This window comes from Rhamphochromis longiceps, linkage group LG23 (assembly GCF_057381845.1).
Source record: "Rhamphochromis longiceps isolate RC_006_pf linkage group LG23, R_longiceps_female_GT1.1, whole genome shotgun sequence".
In the NCBI taxonomy this organism is placed as follows: domain Eukaryota; kingdom Metazoa; phylum Chordata; class Actinopteri; order Cichliformes; family Cichlidae; genus Rhamphochromis; species Rhamphochromis longiceps.
The window spans coordinates 41,783,569-41,806,729 of NC_140578.1; the positions used below are offsets into that span (position 1 = coordinate 41,783,569).

Sequence of the window (23,161 nt, forward strand, 5' to 3'; positions counted from 1 at the left end):
GGACATGGTGAGTTGAGAATACTGTAAAATATATAAAGACCAATTGCTTCAGGGACATTTGAACTGAAGTGTATCCTTCTGTCTTAGGAGAGTTCACTGGCTACTTGCTTGGTGATAGGGGGTATCCATGTTTACCCTATTTGCTTACCCCTTACCCTGACCCTGAACCGGGCCCACAGCAGCGATATAATCTGGCTAATTGCAGGACAAGAGCCAGAATTGAAATGACTATCGGAATGCTTAAGGCCCGGTTCCAGTGCCTGCAAAGACTCAGGGTCACCCCAGAAAGGGCATGTGACATTATTGTGGCATGTGTGATTCTTCACAACATTGCCACAATTAGAGGAGAACACTGTCCTTCTGAACCAGACATCAGCAGTGATCCAAACCATGAACATCCTGACCCTCCCACGGACATAGAAGATGGAAGCGCAGTCAGAGACACCATATGTCACAATCATTTCTTTTGACCCATCACCTCAACATGTTGAAAGAAGAATAAACAGATTTTTTGTTCAACTGGCTTTATTGGTCGCCTGTATTTCCTGTACACAAAGTATTAAAAGATGTAAACCTCATAAAGTGTCTCTGTTGCTTCCTCCTCTGTAACAGCTGTCAATGTTTCTTCATTATTTTCCTGTAGTAAAGAAATAAACAACATTGCTGTTCTACTGTAAACTCATATAATCTGTGGAGTATTACTCACAACTGCATGTTGGTCTGGCTCAACAGGAGGCTGCACCAGATGCAGTACACCACCACCATCAACTGATAGAATATGAGGTTTATACAGGTCACTTATAACTTACAAGGGACCAAATGGCAATTAACAAACATACCAATCACCTTACACTTCATTGTCATTATGCTCTCAAAGACAACCAAGACTGAGGGAAGGCAAAATCAGTCGGAAAATAACTTCACTACAAAATAATCCATTATGGTAAAGAGTTTATCAAATGAATGAGTAGCACTGCAAAGGTGACTGTGAAGAAAGGATGTATGCACATCATGTATTATTTTGAATTTACCTCTTATGTGGGCACTTGTGTCTTGCGGGGTTATTGACTCAGAGGATGTCCCCGCAGAGATGCCTTCGGCCACAGGGCGCCCACTGTTTTGGCTGAGGGCAACTGCTCAGCCTCTGTGAGTGGTGGAGGACCCCCACCTGTTTTTCGGGCCTCCGCTTTTTTTCTGTTGGCTATAACGGGTCACATTTGAGCATACAGAGTAAGCAAATATGTACTTGTAATGTGCTCAGATAATTTCAATAAGTGCTTACAGAAAGAAAATTAATGTAGCCTCTAACTGCAATTGATTTACATGGGACAAACAGACCAAGCACTATGGCTCATAATACAATTACACCTTACCTGTTTGGACTATATTTTTATATTTTATTTTTACTTGCTGCCAGGAACGTTTGGGGCCTGTTGGGTTGCACCTGCGCTCACATCACATCACAAAATAAAATGTATAAAATAACAAATAAAATAACGTGTTAAATGGGTGGAAATCCCTAGATCAATGTTTAGATTAACACTCACGCATTGACTCTGTCGGCTATGTTTTGCCATGCATGCTCCCTTTCTTTTGCAGCTGTGGCTGTGTTACTTTTTTCCGCGGAATTTGCATGTTATCGGCATATGCTGCCATCAGAATTTCGGCCTCAAGCGCTGTGAAATACATTGACCGCGCCTTCTTTACCTCCGTCTCCATGGTGACTCGCTTAATCTGTGCTCCGCTTATCAGGGCATTATGTATCCTCGTCCGCGCGCTTCACTTGGGGTTAAAGCAACTCCGCGTTGACTGAACTAATTGTTATCAGCCTTTCTGAAACCGAATATTCCGAGTTGGACAGTTCGGGGTTACTCAACCCTGAGTATCGTTTTTCACTCTGAGTTTTCTAAACCGGCTTCCTGAAACAGGGCCCTGGACCTGAGTGTCGTCTGTTTTTGGACACAGTTCAGAGAATCGGGCCATCCAAAACACATAGCAGAGGATGGTTTCGATCCATCGACCTCTGGGTTATGGGCCCAGCACGCTTCCGCTGCGCCACTCTGCTGGACCGCACCCCAGATGGGACTCGAACCCACAATCCCTGGCTTAGGAGGCCAGTGCCTTATCCATTAGGCCACCGGGGCAGATGAGCTCTTGACTTCCTTTCTTTGGAGGTTGTTTCGGGGTTCGAGTGAGAGCCATGGTTTCAAGCTGGTTTTTAGTTCAAAGATGAAGCTGTATTTAAGAACATTTGAGAAACGCTGAGAAAATAAATTACACTCTGGGCAACTCAGTGTCCAGAACGCTGGCCAGCCAACACGCTGTACTTATTGCTCCACTTTATTTGGGGGCGTTTATGTTGTCTGTTGAGACTTGTGAAACCACATGAAGACCAGAGAGTACCAACGATTTGAATCACTGAATCTAGTTCCACTAAAAGAGGGGGAGTAGCAGGAGCATGTGTGACGTGCTCAAACACAGCTGGATCAAATGCCTGAATTAGCTCTTCAGCATGGCATCAAGTTTGGCAAAGGCCTGACAACAAGCCATTCATTTGATTCAGGTGTGTCAGAACAAGGATGCATCTAAAAGCTAAAGAAAAAAAGAACAGTGCCTCTCCAGGACTGGACTTGGAATCCCTGTGCTAGGCTCTATGTAGACATAAGAAGTGGCCTTTGGTGATCGGGGGCAGTTATCGTACATGACTGACTCACTCGGTGCCTGTACTACAGGGTTACTTGTCTGCATTTTTGGGGGGAACAGGACCTGACTGTCGTCTGTTTTTGGACACAGTTCAGAGAATCGGGCCATCCAAAACACATAGCAGAGGATGGTTTCGATCCATCGACCTCTGGGTTATGGGCCCAGCACGCTTCCGCTGCGCCACTCTGCTGGACAGCACCCCAGATGGGACTTGAACCCACAATCCCTGGCTTAGGAGGCCAGTGCCTTATCCATTAGGCCACCGGGGCAGATGATTCCTTGACTTCCTTTCTTTGGAGGTTGTTTCGGGGTTCGAGTGAGAGCCATGGTTTCAAGCTGGTTTTTAGTTCAAAGATGAAGCTGTATTTAAGAACATTTGAGAAACGCTGAGAAAATAAATTACACTCTGGGCAACTCAGTGTCCAGAACGCTGGCCAGCCAACACGCTGTACTTATTGCTCCACTTTATTTGGGGGCGTTTATGTTGTCTGTTGAGACTTGTGAAACCACATGAAGACCAGAGAGTACCAACGATTTGAATCACTGAATCTAGTTCCACTAAAAGAGGGGGAGTAGCAGGAGCATGTGTGACGTGCTCAAACACAGCTGGATCAAATGCTTGAATTAGCTCTTCAGCATGGCATCAAGTTTGACAAAGGCCTGACAACAAGCCATTCATTTGATTCAGGTGTGTCAGAACAAGGATGCGTCTAAAAGCTAAAGAAAAAAAGTAGTTCTCCAGGACTGGAGTTGGAGTCCCTGTGCTAGGCTCTATGTACACATAAGGAGTCGCCTTTGGTGATCGGGGGCAGTTATGGTACATGACTGACTCATTCGGTGCCTGTACTACAGGGTTACTTGTCTGCATTTTTGGGGAACAGGACCTGAGTGTTGTCTGTTTTTGGACACAGTTCAGAGAATCGGGCCATCCAAAACACATAGCAGAGGATGGTTTCGATCCATCGACCTCTGGGTTATGGGCCCAGCACGCTTCCGCTGCGCCACTCTGCTGGACAGCACCCCAGATGGGACTCGAACCCACAATCCCTGGCTTAGGAGGCCAGTGCCTTATCCATTAGGCCACCGGGGAAGATGAGCTCTTGACTTCCTTTCTTTGGAGGTTGTTTCGGGGTTCGAGTGAGAGCCATGGTTTCAAGCTGGTTTTTAGTTCAAAGATGAAGCTGTATTTAAGAACATTTGAGAAACGCTGAGAAAATAAATTACACTCTGGGCAACTCAGTGTCCAGAACGCTGGCCAGCCAACACGCTGTACTTATTGCTCCACTTTATTTGGGGGCGTTTATGTTGTCTGTTGAGACTTGTGAAACCACATGAAGACCAGAGAGTACCAACGATTTGAATCACTGAATCTAGTTCCACTAAAAGAGGGGGAGTAGCAGGAGCATGTGTGACGTGCTCAAACACAGCTGGATCAAATGCCTGAATTAGCTCTTCAGCATGGCATCAAGTTTGGCAAAGGCCTGACAACAAGCCATTCATTTGATTCAGGTGTGTCAGAACAAGGATGCGTCTAAAAGCTAAAGAAAAAAAGAACAGTGCCTCTCCAGGACTGGACTTGGAATCCCTGTGCTAGGCTCTATGTAGACATAAGAAGTGGCCTTTGGTGATCGGGGGCAGTTATCGTACATGACTGACTCACTCGGTGCCTGTACTACAGGGTTACTTGTCTGCATTTTTGGGGGGAACAGGACCTGACTGTCGTCTGTTTTTGGACACAGTTCAGAGAATCGGGCCATCCAAAACACATAGCAGAGGATGGTTTCGATCCATCGACCTCTGGGTTATGGGCCCAGCACGCTTCCGCTGCGCCACTCTGCTGGACAGCACCCCAGATGGGACTTGAACCCACAATCCCTGGCTTAGGAGGCCAGTGCCTTATCCATTAGGCCACCGGGGCAGATGATTCCTTGACTTCCTTTCTTTGGAGGTTGTTTCGGGGTTCGAGTGAGAGCCATGGTTTCAAGCTGGTTTTTAGTTCAAAGATGAAGCTGTATTTAAGAACATTTGAGAAACGCTGAGAAAATAAATTACACTCTGGGCAACTCAGTGTCCAGAACGCTGGCCAGCCAACACGCTGTACTTATTGCTCCACTTTATTTGGGGGCGTTTATGTTGTCTGTTGAGACTTGTGAAACCACATGAAGACCAGAGAGTACCAACGATTTGAATCACTGAATCTAGTTCCACTAAAAGAGGGGGAGTAGCAGGAGCATGTGTGACGTGCTCAAACACAGCTGGATCAAATGCTTGAATTAGCTCTTCAGCATGGCATCAAGTTTGACAAAGGCCTGACAACAAGCCATTCATTTGATTGAGGTGTGTCAGAACAAGGATGCGTCTAAAAGCTAAAGAAAAAAAGTAGTTCTCCAGGACTGGAGTTGGAGTCCCTGTGCTAGGCTCTATGTACACATAAGGAGTCGCCTTTGGTGATCGGGGGCAGTTATGGTACATGACTGACTCATTCGGTGCCTGTACTACAGGGTTACTTGTCTGCATTTTTGGGGAACAGGACCTGAGTGTTGTCTGTTTTTGGACACAGTTCAGTGAATCGGGCCATCCAAAACACATAGCAGAGGATGGTTTCGATCCATCGACCTCTGGGTTATGGGCCCAGCACGCTTCCGCTGCGCCACTCTGCTGGACAGCACCCCAGATGGGACTCGAACCCACAATCCCTGGCTTAGGAGGCCAGTGCCTTATCCATTAGGCCACCGGGGCAGATGATCTCTTGACTTCCTTTCTTTGGAGGTTGTTTCGGGGTTCGAGTGAGAGCCATGGTTTCAAGCTGGTTTTTAGTTCAAAGATGAAGCTGTATTTAAGAACATTTGAGAAACGCTGAGAAAATAAATTACACTCTGGGCAACTCAGTGTCCAGAACGCTGGCCAGCCAACACGCTGTACTTATTGCTCCACTTTATTTGGGGGCGTTTATGTTGTCTGTTGAGACTTGTGAAACCACATGAAGACCAGAGAGTACCAACGATTTGAATCACTGAATCTAGTTCCACTAAAAGAGGGGGAGTAGCAGGAGCATGTGTGACGTGCTCAAACACAGCTGGATCAAATGCTTGAATTAGCTCTTCAGCATGGCATCAAGTTTGACAAAGGCCTGACAACAAGCCATTCATTTGATTGAGGTGTGTCAGAACAAGGATGCGTCTAAAAGCTAAAGAAAAAAAGTAGTTCTCCAGGACTGGAGTTGGAGTCCCTGTGCTAGGCTCTATGTACACATAAGGAGTCGCCTTTGGTGATCGGGGGCAGTTATGGTACATGACTGACTCATTCGGTGCCTGTACTACAGGGTTACTTGTCTGCATTTTTGGGGGGAACAGGACCTGACTGTTGTCTGTTTTTGGACACAGTTCAGAGAATCGGGCCATCCAAAACACATAGCAGAGGATGGTTTCGATCCATCGACCTCTGGGTTATGGGCCCAGCACGCTTCCGCTGCGCCACTCTGCTGGACAGCACCCCAGATGGGACTCGAACCCACAATCCCTGGCTTAGGAGGCCAGTGCCTTATCCATTAGGCCACCGGGGCAGATGAGCTCTTGACTTCCTTTCTTTGGAGGTTGTTTCGGGGTTCGAGTGAGAGCCATGGTTTCAAGCTGGTTTTTAGTTCAAAGATGAAGCTGTATTTAAGAACATTTGAGAAACGCTGAGAAAATAAATTACACTCTGGGCAACTCAGTGTCCAGAACGCTGGCCAGCCAACACGCTGTACTTATTGCTCCACTTTATTTGGGGGCGTTTATGTTGTCTGTTGAGACTTGTGAAACCACATGAAGACCAGAGAGTACCAACGATTTGAATCACTGAATCTAGTTCCACTAAAAGAGGGGGAGTAGCAGGAGCATGTGTGACGTGCTCAAACACAGCTGGATCAAATGCTTGAATTAGCTCTTCAGCATGGCATCAAGTTTGACAAAGGCCTGACAACAAGCCATTCATTTGATTGAGGTGTGTCAGAACAAGGATGCGTCTAAAAGCTAAAGAAAAAAAGTAGTTCTCCAGGACTGGAGTTGGAGTCCCTGTGCTAGGCTCTATGTACACATAAGGAGTCGCCTTTGGTGATCGGGGGCAGTTATGGTACATGACTGACTCATTCGGTGCCTGTACTACAGGGTTACTTGTCTGCATTTTTGGGGGGAACAGGACCTGAGTGTTGTCTGTTTTTGGACACAGTTCAGAGAATCGGGCCATCCAAAACACATAGCAGAGGATGGTTTCGATCCATCGACCTCTGGGTTATGGGCCCAGCACGCTTCCGCTGCGCCACTCTGCTGGACAGCACCCCAGATGGGACTCGAACCCACAATCCCTGGCTTAGGAGGCCAGTGCCTTATCCATTAGGCCACCGGGGCAGATGATTCCTTGACTTCCTTTCTTTGGAGGTTGTTTCGGGGTTCGAGTGAGAGCCATGGTTTCAAGCTGGTTTTTAGTTCAAAGATGAAGCTGTATTTAAGAACATTTGAGAAACGCTGAGAAAATAAATTACACTCTGGGCAACTCAGTGTCCAGAACGCTGGCCAGCCAACACGCTGTACTTATTGCTCCACTTTATTTGGGGGCGTTTATGTTGTCTGTTGAGACTTGTGAAACCACATGAAGACCAGAGAGTACCAACGATTTGAATCACTGAATCTAGTTCCACTAAAAGAGGGGGAGTAGCAGGAGCATGTGTGACGTGCTCAAACACAGCTGGATCAAATGCTTGAATTAGCTCTTCAGCATGGCATCAAGTTTGACAAAGGCCTGACAACAAGCCATTCATTTGATTGAGGTGTGTCAGAACAAGGATGCGTCTAAAAGCTAAAGAAAAAAAGTAGTTCTCCAGGACTGGAGTTGGAGTCCCTGTGCTAGGCTCTATGTACACATAAGGAGTCGCCTTTGGTGATCGGGGGCAGTTATGGTACATGACTGACTCATTCGGTGCCTGTACTACAGGGTTACTTGTCTGCATTTTTGGGGGGAACAGGACCTGAGTGTTGTCTGTTTTTGGACACAGTTCAGAGAATCGGGCCATCCAAAACACATAGCAGAGGATGGTTTCGATCCATCAACCTCTGGGTTATGGGCCCAGCACGCTTCCGCTGCGCCACTCTGCTGGACAGCACCCCAGATGGGACTCAAACCCACAATCCCTGGCTTAGGAGGCCAGTGCCTTATCCATTAGGCCACCGGGGCAGATGAGCTCTTGACTTCCTTTCTTTGGAGGTTGTTTCGGGGTTCGAGTGAGAGCCATGGTTTCAAGCTGGTTTTTAGTTCAAAGATGAAGCTGTATTTAAGAACATTTGAGAAACGCTGAGAAAATAAATTACACTCTGTATACACTCTGGGCAACTCAGTGTCCAGAACTCTGGCCAGCCAACACGCTGTGCTTATTGCTCCACTTTATTTGGGGGCGTTTATGTTGTCTGTTGAGACTTGTGAAAACACATGAAGACCAGAGAGTACCAACGATTTGAATCACTGAATCTAGTTCCACTAAAAGAGGGGGAGTAGCAGGAGCATGTGTGACGTGCTCAAATACAGCTGGATCAAATGCCTGAATTAGCTCTTCAGCATGGAATCAAGTTTGGCAAAGGCCTGACAACAAGCCATTCATTTGATTCAGGTGTGTCAGAACAAGGATGCATCTCAAAGCTAAATAAGAAAAAAAGTAGTTCTCCAGGACTGGAGTTGGAGTCCCTGTGCTAGGCTCTATGTACACATAAGGAGTTGCCTTTGGTGATCGGGGGCAGTTATGGTACATGACTGACTCACTCGGTGCCTGTACTACAGGGTTATTTGTCTGCATTTTTGGGGAACAGGGCCCTGTTTCAGGAAGCCGGTTTAGTGGAAAAACTGAGTAAGTATACCCTGAGTTAACGAAAACTCTGGGTTTTCGGTTTCACAAAGCGAGTTCAGATGAAGCCTCAGTGAGTCACTATGACGACACACTCCGTGAAGCTAACCTGCCCCCTAGCAGGTTTACTACAACTAACCCTGACTGTCTCCGCCCCTTTGTCGGAAACCTGACAGTAGGAAGTGTCGGACATGGCGTGCCCCTTCCTTGAAGAGCCAGTAGATTGTGAAGCCCAAATTCTCCGCAGAGCTCTCCGCCGGGAGAGAGTGATCAGAGCGCGTTTGGACATTTTATCATTTCCTGATGATTTTCTGTGTGAACGTTACCGTTTCTCAGCACAATCTATAAGTTATTTGAATAACATCCTCAGGCCATATATTACGCATGTGACACATCGCGGACATGATCTCAGTTCATTACATATTATTTGTATTGCACTTCGGTTTTTTGCAAACGGGAGCTTTCTGTATAATATTGGTGACGCTGAGCACGTTTCCAAGGCTACCGTCTGTCGGGCAGTCAGGAATGTTACAGTTGCACTGAAACGTCTCCTGTACTCATTTGTGGTGTTCCCCGGTCATAGACCCACAAGATTTATCAAAGAGGGATGCCACAAAATTGCAGGTATCAGGATGACCAAAACTTAATTTATGATGTGGTGATACTTGAACTACTACTTAAATTTTACATTTATTTTCAGGGTTCCCAGGCATGATTGGCTGTATAGATGGCACTCACATTCCAATCATTGCTCCTTCAGTAAATGAAGGAGACTATGTGAACAGGAAGTCTTTCCACAGCATCAATGTACAGGTACATAGTTCCCTGTAGCATTTCAAACTAACAAATTATTTCATTATAGTAATGGATGCTAATTTGTGTTCTCTGCACTGTGAAGATCATATGTGATGCTGCCAACATTATCACAAATGTGGAAGCCAAGTGGCCAGGCTCTGTCCATGACTCACAAATATTCCGTGAATGTACACTGAGCACAAAATTTGGACATGGTGAGTTGAGAATACTGTAAAATATATAAAGACCAATTGCTTCAGGGACATTTGAACTGAAGTGTATCCTTCTGTCTTAGGAGAGTTCACTGGCTACTTGCTTGGTGATAGGGGGTATCCATGTTTACCCTATTTGCTTACCCCTTACCCTGACCCTGAACCGGGCCCACAGCAGCGATATAATCTGGCTAATTGCAGGACAAGAGCCAGAATTGAAATGACTATCGGAATGCTTAAGGCCCGGTTCCAGTGCCTGCAAAGACTCAGGGTCACCCCAGAAAGGGCATGTGACATTATTGTGGCATGTGTGATTCTTCACAACATTGCCACAATTAGAGGAGAACACTGTCCTTCTGAACCAGACATCAGCAGTGATCCAAACCATGAACATCCTGACCCTCCCACGGACATAGAAGATGGAAGCGCAGTCAGAGACACCATATGTCACAATCATTTCTTTTGACCCATCACCTCAACATGTTGAAAGAAGAATAAACAGATTTTTTGTTCAACTGGCTTTATTGGTCGCCTGTATTTCCTGTACACAAAGTATTAAAAGATGTAAACCTCATAAAGTGTCTCTGTTGCTTCCTCCTCTGTAACAGCTGTCAATGTTTCTTCATTATTTTCCTGTAGTAAAGAAATAAACAACATTGCTGTTCTACTGTAAACTCATATAATCTGTGGAGTATTACTCACAACTGCATGTTGGTCTGGCTCAACAGGAGGCTGCACCAGATGCAGTACACCACCACCATCAACTGATAGAATATGAGGTTTATACAGGTCACTTATAACTTACAAGGGACCAAATGGCAATTAACAAACATACCAATCACCTTACACTTCATTGTCATTATGCTCTCAAAGACAACCAAGACTGAGGGAAGGCAAAATCAGTCGGAAAATAACTTCACTACAAAATAATCCATTATGGTAAAGAGTTTATCAAATGAATGAGTAGCACTGCAAAGGTGACTGTGAAGAAAGGATGTATGCACATCATGTATTATTTTGAATTTACCTCTTATGTGGGCACTTGTGTCTTGCGGGGTTATTGACTCAGAGGATGTCCCCGCAGAGATGCCTTCGGCCACAGGGCGCCCACTGTTTTGGCTGAGGGCAACTGCTCAGCCTCTGTGAGTGGTGGAGGACCCCCACCTGTTTTTCGGGCCTCCGCTTTTTTTCTGTTGGCTATAACGGGTCACATTTGAGCATACAGAGTAAGCAAATATGTACTTGTAATGTGCTCAGATAATTTCAATAAGTGCTTACAGAAAGAAAATTAATGTAGCCTCTAACTGCAATTGATTTACATGGGACAAACAGACCAAGCACTATGGCTCATAATACAATTACACCTTACCTGTTTGGACTATATTTTTATATTTTATTTTTACTTGCTGCCAGGAACGTTTGGGGCCTGTTGGGTTGCACCTGCGCTCACATCACATCACAAAATAAAATGTATAAAATAACAAATAAAATAACGTGTTAAATGGGTGGAAATCCCTAGATCAATGTTTAGATTAACACTCACGCATTGACTCTGTCGGCTATGTTTTGCCATGCATGCTCCCTTTCTTTTGCAGCTGTGGCTGTGTTACTTTTTTCCGCGGAATTTGCATGTTATCGGCATATGCTGCCATCAGAATTTCGGCCTCAAGCGCTGTGAAATACATTGACCGCGCCTTCTTTCCCTCCGTCTCCATGGTGACTCGCTTAATCTGTGCTCCGCTTATCAGGGCATTATGTATCCTCGTCCGCGCGCTTCACTTGGGGTTAAAGCAACTCCGCGTTGACTGAACTAATTGTTATCAGCCTTTCTGAAACCGAATATTCCGAGTTGGACAGTTCGGGGTTACTCAACCCTGAGTATCGTTTTTCACTCTGAGTTTTCTAAACCGGCTTCCTGAAACAGGGCCCTGGACCTGAGTGTCGTCTGTTTTTGGACACAGTTCAGAGAATCGGGCCATCCAAAACACATAGCAGAGGATGGTTTCGATCCATCGACCTCTGGGTTATGGGCCCAGCACGCTTCCGCTGCGCCACTCTGCTGGACCGCACCCCAGATGGGACTCGAACCCACAATCCCTGGCTTAGGAGGCCAGTGCCTTATCCATTAGGCCACCGGGGAAGATGAGCTCTTGACTTCCTTTCTTTGGAGGTTGTTTCGGGGTTCGAGTGAGAGCCATGGTTTCAAGCTGGTTTTTAGTTCAAAGATGAAGCTGTATTTAAGAACATTTGAGAAACGCTGAGAAAATAAATTACACTCTGGGCAACTCAGTGTCCAGAACGCTGGCCAGCCAACACGCTGTACTTATTGCTCCACTTTATTTGGGGGCGTTTATGTTGTCTGTTGAGACTTGTGAAACCACATGAAGACCAGAGAGTACCAACGATTTGAATCACTGAATCTAGTTCCACTAAAAGAGGGGGAGTAGCAGGAGCATGTGTGACGTGCTCAAACACAGCTGGATCAAATGCCTGAATTAGCTCTTCAGCATGGCATCAAGTTTGGCAAAGGCCTGACAACAAGCCATTCATTTGATTCAGGTGTGTCAGAACAAGGATGCATCTAAAAGCTAAAGAAAAAAAGAACAGTGCCTCTCCAGGACTGGACTTGGAATCCCTGTGCTAGGCTCTATGTAGACATAAGAAGTGGCCTTTGGTGATCGGGGGCAGTTATCGTACATGACTGACTCACTCGGTGCCTGTACTACAGGGTTACTTGTCTGCATTTTTGGGGGGAACAGGACCTGACTGTCGTCTGTTTTTGGACACAGTTCAGAGAATCGGGCCATCCAAAACACATAGCAGAGGATGGTTTCGATCCATCGACCTCTGGGTTATGGGCCCAGCACGCTTCCGCTGCGCCACTCTGCTGGACAGCACCCCAGATGGGACTTGAACCCACAATCCCTGGCTTAGGAGGCCAGTGCCTTATCCATTAGGCCACCGGGGCAGATGATTCCTTGACTTCCTTTCTTTGGAGGTTGTTTCGGGGTTCGAGTGAGAGCCATGGTTTCAAGCTGGTTTTTAGTTCAAAGATGAAGCTGTATTTAAGAACATTTGAGAAACGCTGAGAAAATAAATTACACTCTGGGCAACTCAGTGTCCAGAACTCTGGCCAGCCAACACGCTGTGCTTATTGCTCCACTTTATTTGGGGGCGTTTATGTTGTCTGTTGAGACTTGTGAAAACACATGAAGACCAGAGAGTACCAACGATTTGAATCACTGAATCTAGTTCCACTAAAAGAGGGGGAGTAGCAGGAGCATGTGTGACGTGCTCAAACACAGCTGGATCAAATGCTTGAATTAGCTCTTCAGCATGGCATCAAGTTTGACAAAGGCCTGACAACAAGCCATTCATTTGATTGAGGTGTGTCAGAACAAGGATGCGTCTAAAAGCTAAAGAAAAAAAGTAGTTCTCCAGGACTGGAGTTGGAGTCCCTGTGCTAGGCTCTATGTACACATAAGGAGTCGCCTTTGGTGATCGGGGGTAGTTATGGTACATGACTGACTCATTCGGTGCCTGTACTACAGGGTTACTTGTCTGCATTTTTGGGGAACAGGACCTGAGTGTTGTCTGTTTTTGGACACAGTTCAGAGAATCGGGCCATCCAAAACACATAGCAGAGGATGGTTTCGATCCATCGACCTCTGGGTTATGGGCCCAGCACGCTTCCGCTGCGCCACTCTGCTGGACAGCACCCCAGATGGGACTCGAACCCACAATCCCTGGCTTAGGAGGCCAGTGCCTTATCCATTAGGCCACCGGGGCAGATGAGCTCTTGACTTCCTTTCTTTGGAGGTTGTTTCGGGGTTCGAGTGAGAGCCATGGTTTCAAGCTGGTTTTTAGTTCAAAGATGAAGCTGTATTTAAGAACATTTGAGAAACGCTGAGAAAATAATTTACACTCTGGGCAACTCAGTGTCCAGAACTATGGCCAGCCAACACGCTGTACTTATTGCTCCACTTTATTTGGGGGCGTTTATGTTGTCTGTTGAGACTTGTGAAACCACATGAAGACCAGAGAGTACCAACGATTTGAATCACTGAATCTAGTTCCACTAAAAGAGGGGGAGTAGCAGGAGCATGTGTGACGTGCTCAAACACAGCTGGATCAAATGCCTGAATTAGCTCTTCAGCATGGCATCAAGTTTGGCAAAGGCCTGACAACAAGCCATTCATTTGATTCAGGTGTGTCAGAACAAGGATGCGTCTAAAAGCTAAAGAAAAAAAGAACAGTGCCTCTCCAGGACTGGACTTGGAATCCCTGTGCTAGACTCTATGTAGACATAAGAAGTGGACTTTGGTGATCGGGGGCAGTTATCGTACATGACTGACTCACTCGGTGCCTGTACTACAGGGTTACTTGTCTGCATTTTTGGGGGGAACAGGACCTGACTGTCGTCTGTTTTTGGACACAGTTCAGAGAATCGGGCCATCCAAAACACATAGCAGAGGATGGTTTCGATCCATCGACCTCTGGGTTATGGGCCCAGCACGCTTCCGCTGCGCCACTCTGCTGGACAGCACCCCAGATGGGACTCAAACCCACAATCCCTGGCTTAGGAGGCCAGTGCCTTATCCATTAGGCCACCGGGGCAGATGATTCCTTAACTTCCTTTCTTTGGAGGTTGTTTCGGGGTTCGAGTGAGAGCCATGGTTTCAAGCTGGTTTTTAGTTCAAAGATGAAGCTGTATTTAAGAACATTTGAGAAACGCTGAGAAAATAAATTACACTCTGGGCAACTCAGTGTCCAGAACGCTGGCCAGCCAACACGCTGTGCTTATTGCTCCACTTTATTTGGGGACGTTTATGTTGTCTGTTGAGACTTGTGAAACCACATGAAGACCAGAGAGTACCAATGATTTGAATCACTGAATCTAGTTCCACTAAAAGAGGGGGAGTAGCAGGAGCATGTGTGACGTGCTCAAACACAGCTGGATCAAATGCTTGAATTAGCTCTTCAGCATGGCATCAAGTTTGACAAAGGCCTGACAACAAGCCATTCATTTGATTCAGGTGTGTCAGAACAAGGATGCGTCTAAAAGCTAAAGAAAAAAAGTAGTTCTCCAGGACTGGAGTTGGAGTCCCTGTGCTAGGCTCTATGTACACATAAGGAGTCGCCTTTGGTGATCGGGGGTAGTTATGGTACATGACTGACTCATTCGGTGCCTGTACTACAGGGTTACTTGTCTGCATTTTTGGGGAACAGGACCTGAGTGTTGTCTGTTTTTGGACACAGTTCAGAGAATCGGGCCATCCAAAACACATAGCAGAGGATGGTTTCGATCCATCGACCTCTGGGTTATGGGCCCAGCACGCTTCCGCTGCGCCACTCTGCTGGACAGCACCCCAGATGGGACTCGAACCCACAATCCCTGGCTTAGGAGGCCAGTGCCTTATCCATTAGGCCACCGGGGCAGATGAGCTCTTGACTTCCTTTCTTTGGAGGTTGTTTCGGGGTTCGAGTGAGAGCCATGGTTTCAAGCTGGTTTTTAGTTCAAAGATGAAGCTGTATTTAAGAACATTTGAGAAACGCTGAGAAAATAAATTACACTCTGGGCAACTCAGTGTCCAGAACTCTGGCCAGCCAACACGCTGTGCTTATTGCTCCACTTTATTTGGGGGCGTTTATGTTGTCTGTTGAGACTTGTGAAAACACATGAAGACCAGAGAGTACCAACGATTTGAATCACTGAATCTAGTTCCACTAAAAGAGGGGGAGTAGCAGGAGCATGTGTGACGTGCTCAAATACAGCTGGATCAAATGCCTGAATTAGCTCTTCAGCATGGAATCAAGTTTGGCAAAGGCCTGACAACAAGCCATTCATTTGATTCAGGTGTGTCAGAACAAGGATGCATCTCAAAGCTAAATAAGAAAAAAAGTAGTTCTCCAGGACTGGAGTTGGAGTCCCTGTGCTAGGCTCTATGTACACATAAGGAGTTGCCTTTGGTGATCGGGGGCAGTTATGGTACATGACTGACTCACTCGGTGCCTGTACTACAGGGTTATTTGTCTGCATTTTTGGGGAACAGGGCCCTGTTTCAGGAAGCCGGTTTAGTGGAAAAACTGAGTAAGTATACCCTGAGTTAACGAAAACTCTGGGTTTTCGGTTTCACAAAGCGAGTTCAGATGAAGCCTCAGTGAGTCACTATGACGACACACTCCGTGAAGCTAACCTGCCCCCTAGCAGGTTTACTACAACTAACCCTGACTGTCTCCGCCCCTTTGTCGGAAACCTGACAGTAGGAAGTGTCGGACATGGCGTGCCCCTTCCTTGAAGAGCCAGTAGATTGTGAAGCCCAAATTCTCCGCAGAGCTCTCCGCCGGGAGAGAGTGATCAGAGCGCGTTTGGACATTTTATCATTTCCTGATGATTTTCTGTGTGAACGTTACCGTTTCTCAGCACAATCTATAAGTTATTTGAATAACATCCTCAGGCCATATATTACGCATGTGACACATCGCGGACATGATCTCAGTTCATTACATATTATTTGTATTGCACTTCGGTTTTTTGCAAACGGGAGCTTTCTGTATAATATTGGTGACGCTGAGCACGTTTCCAAGGCTACCGTCTGTCGGGCAGTCAGGAATGTTACAGTTGCACTGAAACGTCTCCTGTACTCATTTGTGGTGTTCCCCGGTCATAGACCCACAAGATTTATCAAAGAGGGATGCCACAAAATTGCAGGTATCAGGATGACCAAAACTTAATTTATGATGTGGTGATACTTGAACTACTACTTAAATTTTACATTTATTTTCAGGGTTCCCAGGCATGATTGGCTGTATAGATGGCACTCACATTCCAATCATTGCTCCTTCAGTAAATGAAGGAGACTATGTGAACAGGAAGTCTTTCCACAGCATCAATGTACAGGTACATAGTTCCCTGTAGCATTTCAAACTAACAAATTATTTCATTATAGTAATGGATGCTAATTTGTGTTCTCTGCACTGTGAAGATCATATGTGATGCTGCCAACATTATCACAAATGTGGAAGCCAAGTGGCCAGGCTCTGTCCATGACTCACAAATATTCCGTGAATGTACACTGAGCACAAAATTTGGACATGGTGAGTTGAGAATACTGTAAAATATATAAAGACCAATTGCTTCAGGGACATTTGAACTGAAGTGTATCCTTCTGTCTTAGGAGAGTTCACTGGCTACTTGCTTGGTGATAGGGGGTATCCATGTTTACCCTATTTGCTTACCCCTTACCCTGACCCTGAACCGGGCCCACAGCAGCGATATAATCTGGCTAATTGCAGGACAAGAGCCAGAATTGAAATGACTATCGGAATGCTTAAGGCCCGGTTCCAGTGCCTGCAAAGACTCAGGGTCACCCCAGAAAGGGCATGTGACATTATTGTGGCATGTGTGATTCTTCACAACATTGCCACAATTAGAGGAGAACACTGTCCTTCTGAACCAGACATCAGCAGTGATCCAAACCATGAACATCCTGACCCTCCCACGGACATAGAAGATGGAAGCGCAGTCAGAGACACCATATGTCACAATCATTTCTTTTGACCCATCACCTCAACATGTTGAAAGAAGAATAAACAGATTTTTTGTTCAACTGGCTTTATTGGTCGCCTGTATTTCCTGTACACAAAGTATTAAAAGATGTAAACCTCATAAAGTGTCTCTGTTGCTTCCTCCTCTGTAACAGCTGTCAATGTTTCTTCATTATTTTCCTGTAGTAAAGAAATAAACAACATTGCTGTTCTACTGTAAACTCATATAATCTGTGGAGTATTACTCACAACTGCATGTTGGTCTGGCTCAACAGGAGGCTGCACCAGATGCAGTACACCACCACCATCAACTGATAGAATATGAGGTTTATACAGGTCACTTATAACTTACAAGGGACCAAATGGCAATTAACAAACATACCAATCACCTTACACTTCATTGTCATTATGCTCTCAAAGACAACCAAGACTGAGGGAAGGCAAAATCAGTCGGAAAATAACTTCACTACAAAATAATCCATTATGGTAAAGAGTTTATCAAATGAATGAGTAGCACTGCAAAGGTGACTGTGAAGAAAGGATGTATGCACATCATGTATTATTTTGAATTTACCTCTTATGTGGGCACTTGTGTCTTGCGGGGTTATTGACTCAGAGGATGTCCCCGCAGAGATGCCTTCGGCCACAGGGCGCCCACTGTTTTGGCTGAGGGCAACTGCTCAGCCTCTGTGAGTGGTGGAGGACCCCCACCTGTTTTTCGGGCCTCCGCTTTTTTTCTGTTGGCTATAACGGGTCACATTTGAGCATACAGAGTAAGCAAATATGTACTTGTAATGTGCTCAGATAATTTCAATAAGTGCTTACAGAAAGAAAATTAATGTAGCCTCTAACTGCAATTGATTTACATGGGACAAACAGACCAAGCACTATGGCTCATAATACAATTACACCTTACCTGTTTGGACTATATTTTTATATTTCATTTTCACTTGCTGCCAGGAACGTTTGGGGCCTGTTGGGTTGCACCTGCGCTCACATCACATCACAAAATAAAATGTATAAAATAACAAATAAAATAACGTGTTAAATGGGTGGAAATCCCTAGATCAATGTTTAGATTAACACTCACGCATTGACTCTGTCGGCTATGTTTTGCCATGCATGCTCCCTTTCTTTTGCAGCTGTGGCTGTGTTACTTTTTTCCGCGGAATTTGCATGTTATCGGCATATGCTGCCATCAGAATTTCGGCCTCAAGCGCTGTGAAATACATTGACCGCGCCTTCTTTCCCTCCGTCTCCATGGTGACTCGCTTAATCTGTGCTCCGCTTATCAGGGCTTTATGTATCCTCGTCCGCGCGCTTCACTTGGGGTTAAAGCAACTCCGCGTTGACTGAACTAATTGTTATCAGCCTTTCTGAAACCGAATATTCCGAGTTGGACAGTTCGGGGTTACTCAACCCTGAGTATCGTTTTTCACTCTGAGTTTTCTAAACCGGCTTCCTGAAACAGGGCCCTGGACCTGAGTGTCGTCTGTTTTTGGACACAGTTCAGAGAATCGGGCCATCCAAAACACATAGCAGAGGATGGTTTCGATCCATCGACCTCTGGGTTATGGGCCCAGCACGCTTCCGCTGCGCCACTCTGCTGGACAGCACCCCAGATGGGACTTGAACCCACAATCCCTGGCTTAGGAGGCCAGTGCCTTATCCATTAGGCCACCGGGGCAGATGATTCCTTGACTTCCTTTCTTTGGAGGTTGTTTCGGGGTTCGAGTGAGAGCCATGGTTTCAAGCTGGTTTTTAGTTCAAAGATGAAGCTGTATTTAAGAACATTTGAGAAACGCTGAGAAAATAAATTACACTCTGGGCAACTCAGTGTCCAGAACGCTGGCCAGCCAACACGCTGTACTTATTGCTCCACTTTATTTGGGGGCGTTTATGTTGTCTGTTGAGACTTGTGAAACCACATGAAGACCAGAGAGTACCAACGATTTGAATCACTGAATCTAGTTCCACTAAAAGAGGGGGAGTAGCAGGAGCATGTGTGACGTGCTCAAACACAGCTGGATCAAATGCTTGAATTAGCTCTTCAGCATGGCATCAAGTTTGACAAAGGCCTGACAACAAGCCATTCATTTGATTGAGGTGTGTCAGAACAAGGATGCGTCTAAAAGCTAAAGAAAAAAAGTAGTTCTCCAGGACTGGAGTTGGAGTCCCTGTGCTAGGCTCTATGTACACATAAGGAGTCGCCTTTGGTGATCGGGGGCAGTTATCGTACATGACTGACTCACTCGGTGCCTGTACTACAGGGTTACTTGTCTGCATTTTTGGGGGGAACAGGACCTGACTGTCGTCTGTTTTTGGACACAGTTCAGAGAATCGGGCCATCCAAAACACATAGCAGAGGATGGCTTCGATCCATCGACCTCTGGGTTATGGGCCCAGCACGCTTCCACTGCGCCGCTCTGCTGGACAGCACCCCAGATGGGACTCGAACCCACAATCCCTGGCTTATCCATTAGGCCACCGGGGCAGATGAGTGCTTGACTTCCTTTCTTTGGAGGTTGTTTCGGGGTTCGAGTGAGAGCCATGGTTTCAAGCTGGTTTTTAGTTCAAAGATGAAGCTGTATTTAAAAGCGAGACATTTTAAATAAGAATAAGAAAGAAAAGTATTTCCTTGTGCCCCCCTCTCCCTGTTAATGCCCTACCTGGCCCCTGGCAACACTTTGCTAGACCCGCCCCTGCACAGTTACCAGCTGTCAGCTACATAAAAAAAGGATCTTGGTGTTATTTGTCTCTCAGAAACAGTTCATAACTTCCCTTCAACTCATTCCTGTCACCTAAAAGGTAAACCTGTTTCTCCATCACTGTTCAGCTCTGATGATTCAGTAAGGACATCTCCTGGTTTCATCTTCATGTTTCCCTCTCACCACATATCCAAACCGATATCATGACCAGCAGCTTTACAGCTGTGGCTCCAGCAAACATCAGCTGATACTAGAAATTAATATTAAATAAATTCTAACAACAGCTGATCAAGCTTAAACGTGCTGCTGTTGTTTAGCGTGACATCCGCTGGTTTCCTGTTTCTGGCGCAAAGTGGGAGATAAAAAAACAACAGACAAAAGCCGATCAGCTGATCATTGATCAGTTTCATGATTAAAGTAGCAACAGAAGAGGGGGGGGGGGGGGGGATAAGAGAAGAGGCAGCTGTGCAGCGTAAAAACAGAATAACTCCAGCTTTTTGTCTTTTCCCATTCTAGCTAAAGTACGGGACAAACTGCGTCTCTTCTCAGCTCAGTACAAAACACGTAATATTTTCTCTGAATGAGGGACCATTCCACTTTTTAAGGAGCCGTTGGCAACTCTACTAACTAACCTTATGAATAAAATAAAGTTTACTATCTGTCACAGTCTGGCTGGCAGACCGTGGGGATGTGTGGTGAAGGAGGACCCAGGCGCGGTGCTCTATGTATAAACAGTGTATTTATTTACAGTGTGCAACAAAGTAACAATAAATCCCCGTGTTTTCCCAGACTCCCGTGTTGTGTCTCTCCGTGAATAGTCCGTGTCTTTGTGCTCTCCGCTCCCGTGTCAGCACCCCCCAGTGCTCGCTGCTCTCGTGTCTTCCACGCTCCTCCTGCGGGAAACAATAGACGCAGCCGTCAGGACACATACAACTGCGGGCATACACGCACACTAACTTAACTGAACAGAAGCCTAACGTGGAGTCTCATGCAATGATCCCGCGTCGGTGGGAGCTCCAAGACTCTCTTAAGTAGCTCCCCCGACGAGGCCTGATCAGCAGCAGGTGTGTGGCTTCGGGTGTGGCCAGTCCCCTTGCAGGGCCACACCCTCCAGGCCTGACGCCGCCTATAAACAAGTGCTCAGCCACCCACACACACATATACACAAGCACAGGGAAGGGGGAGCAACACCAAAATACACAACAATAATAATAATAATATAATACATAACTGCTCAGGGACCCTGGGCCACTCAGTCCCAAGGACCCTGACACTATCAGTAACATCATAGCAACCGAACAGCTGTATAGAAACTCCGTCATGCTAGCTCACGCAGTACCAGTTATTGTAACTGACTGTAAAAAGTCAGCACAACGAAAATAAACTGCACCTAAACTTGGTTTATATCTGACCCAGATAGACTGCAGGTCATAACTTCTTACCTGAAGTTCAGTTCACCGCCTCGGGCCTCTGCTCCTCCTGCCTTTCCGTCATCCACCTGCCAGCGTGTTGCATCTGCTGGCCTCCACCACTTGCTAATGTTACTGAATCTGTGGAAGCTCCGCAATAGCCACCACCAAACAATTGAGTTATTTTTACACATCTCCCAGCATCTGGCCAATCCACCACCTTTCAGTGTTTATACTGTTACGGGGAAAAAAAAAAAAAAAAACATCGGCCCATAAAAACGAAAAATCACCATCGGCCCACCGGGCAAATGCCCGGTGTATGGGCAGAAATCTGTGCCATCAGAAACTGAATTTGAATAAGTTAAATTTGAATTTGAATTGCTCAGATTGAATCTGAATTGTAACTTGAATAAATGCTTTTGAAAACTGAATTTGAATTAGTCTAATTTGAAATTGAATTTATGGTTTGAAAATGATCATCACTAAATTGAAATTGAATTTTATATTTTGAAAATGAATTGATTTGCTTTGAAACTGCATTTTATCCTTTAAAAATTCAGCTCTCGAATAATTTCAGTTTCACTTCTCACCATTCAGTTTCAGTTCTACAATTCAATTTCAGTTCCAAAATTCAGTTTTTTGGAACTTACATCCGGTTCCGGTTCAAGCGCAGATTAATAGAACTACGTTTTACTAGCGGACCGAAAGTGTTACTGACGGGAATCTACAGCATCTTGAGCTGAATTAAGACTTCAGAAGTCATTCATCATGTTGAATGACCAGCGGATAAACTCTCAGGTTGGTAATAAATGTATTACATGTATAAGAACAAGCGTCATGTTAACAAATGATAGCCGTAAGGTAACTTTTATGCTTATTGTAGCTGCTAGCTAAAAACGCTAATTTAGCGTAGTTTGCCCTGAATTCAGCTTTGACAAACAAATATGATCGACTGTTTCTAGTAGAATTCCAAAGTTGTCATCTTGTACCCTCTCAGAGTGCCCCTCTGTATGCTTGCAGAGACCCCTACAGTAGGGAAACATGCAAAACGCTGTCCAAACCTTTGTATTTTAGCTTTATTTATGTCTTACACAGCATCCCAACTCTTTAGCTAACTTAATAACTTTAGCTAAAGTGAATAGTTAGTCTAATTCATTAGTGCAGCATTACTGGATCACCTCTGTTTGAAGTGATATAATGTGATATTCAACTATCACTGAAACAGCAAACTTTGTAAATAAGCAAACAACACTTCTCATTCTCTAAACGTTTGGCCACAGCTGTAGATTACACTATCAGTGCTTGTTCACTCTTGACAATAATTACATTTCAAAATTTACTTTGTGCATCTACAGGTAAACAATATCTAATATTTTATCTAAATGACTGCTTTGTCTTTGAAAAGGGTGAAGAGCCTGAGGCCGGTGACAGTCCAGTTCTACTCTAAGTACATCCTTACAGTGGCTCACAGGACAAGGCTACATTCCTGTCCTGCCAGAAGAGAAGAGAAACTTCAGAGTCTTCATGCAGTTCAACCACACCTGTCATATTCCGTATGACAGGGGTCTCAAACTCCAGTCCTCAAGGGCCAGTGTCATGCAACTTTTCCATGTCCTCGAGGACTGGAGTTTGAGACCCCTGCCGTATGGTGTTCATGCTGTTTTCTACCCCACAGTTACAGCATGTCTGACTGCCTGTTCAGCATATGCAAAAAATATATGATGAGTTTAAGCATGTGATGACTAAGGCCTTCCATTATGGTGTTTGTCATCACATGTCACAGACATCTGGATGATCATTTGGAATAAACAAAAAAACTAAAAACTTGTTACTTCATCTTTATTATTATTGTTGTTCTTATTTTACATTGTTAATGCCCTACCTGGCCCCCTGGCAACACTTTGCTAGATCCGCCCC

General features: G+C 45.4%; 14 non-coding genes across 14 annotated transcripts; all 14 read right to left on the bottom strand.

Moving 5' to 3' along the window:
• Positions 1-2,071: 2,071 nt before the first annotated feature.
• trnar-ccu (transfer RNA arginine (anticodon CCU)) lies at positions 2,072-2,144 on the bottom strand. The gene has a single exon. It is a non-coding gene; the product is annotated as a tRNA-Arg (tRNA).
• A 755-nt stretch (positions 2,145-2,899) lies between these two features.
• On the bottom strand, positions 2,900-2,972 carry trnar-ccu (transfer RNA arginine (anticodon CCU)). Its single transcript has one exon. It is a non-coding gene; the product is annotated as a tRNA-Arg (tRNA).
• A 748-nt stretch (positions 2,973-3,720) lies between these two features.
• Positions 3,721-3,793, bottom strand: trnar-ccu (transfer RNA arginine (anticodon CCU)). The gene has a single exon. It is a non-coding gene; the product is annotated as a tRNA-Arg (tRNA).
• Positions 3,794-4,548: 755 nt separating this feature from the next.
• Positions 4,549-4,621, bottom strand: trnar-ccu (transfer RNA arginine (anticodon CCU)). Its single transcript has one exon. It is a non-coding gene; the product is annotated as a tRNA-Arg (tRNA).
• A 748-nt stretch (positions 4,622-5,369) lies between these two features.
• trnar-ccu (transfer RNA arginine (anticodon CCU)) lies at positions 5,370-5,442 on the bottom strand. The gene has a single exon. It is a non-coding gene; the product is annotated as a tRNA-Arg (tRNA).
• Positions 5,443-6,192: 750 nt separating this feature from the next.
• On the bottom strand, positions 6,193-6,265 carry trnar-ccu (transfer RNA arginine (anticodon CCU)). The gene has a single exon. It is a non-coding gene; the product is annotated as a tRNA-Arg (tRNA).
• A 750-nt stretch (positions 6,266-7,015) lies between these two features.
• Positions 7,016-7,088, bottom strand: trnar-ccu (transfer RNA arginine (anticodon CCU)). Its single transcript has one exon. It is a non-coding gene; the product is annotated as a tRNA-Arg (tRNA).
• Positions 7,089-7,838: 750 nt separating this feature from the next.
• On the bottom strand, positions 7,839-7,911 carry trnar-ccu (transfer RNA arginine (anticodon CCU)). The gene has a single exon. It is a non-coding gene; the product is annotated as a tRNA-Arg (tRNA).
• A 3,735-nt stretch (positions 7,912-11,646) lies between these two features.
• On the bottom strand, positions 11,647-11,719 carry trnar-ccu (transfer RNA arginine (anticodon CCU)). Its single transcript has one exon. It is a non-coding gene; the product is annotated as a tRNA-Arg (tRNA).
• A 755-nt stretch (positions 11,720-12,474) lies between these two features.
• Positions 12,475-12,547, bottom strand: trnar-ccu (transfer RNA arginine (anticodon CCU)). Its single transcript has one exon. It is a non-coding gene; the product is annotated as a tRNA-Arg (tRNA).
• A 748-nt stretch (positions 12,548-13,295) lies between these two features.
• trnar-ccu (transfer RNA arginine (anticodon CCU)) lies at positions 13,296-13,368 on the bottom strand. The gene has a single exon. It is a non-coding gene; the product is annotated as a tRNA-Arg (tRNA).
• A 755-nt stretch (positions 13,369-14,123) lies between these two features.
• trnar-ccu (transfer RNA arginine (anticodon CCU)) lies at positions 14,124-14,196 on the bottom strand. The gene has a single exon. It is a non-coding gene; the product is annotated as a tRNA-Arg (tRNA).
• A 748-nt stretch (positions 14,197-14,944) lies between these two features.
• Positions 14,945-15,017, bottom strand: trnar-ccu (transfer RNA arginine (anticodon CCU)). The gene has a single exon. It is a non-coding gene; the product is annotated as a tRNA-Arg (tRNA).
• A 3,724-nt stretch (positions 15,018-18,741) lies between these two features.
• On the bottom strand, positions 18,742-18,814 carry trnar-ccu (transfer RNA arginine (anticodon CCU)). Its single transcript has one exon. It is a non-coding gene; the product is annotated as a tRNA-Arg (tRNA).
• Positions 18,815-23,161: the final 4,347 nt, after the last annotated feature.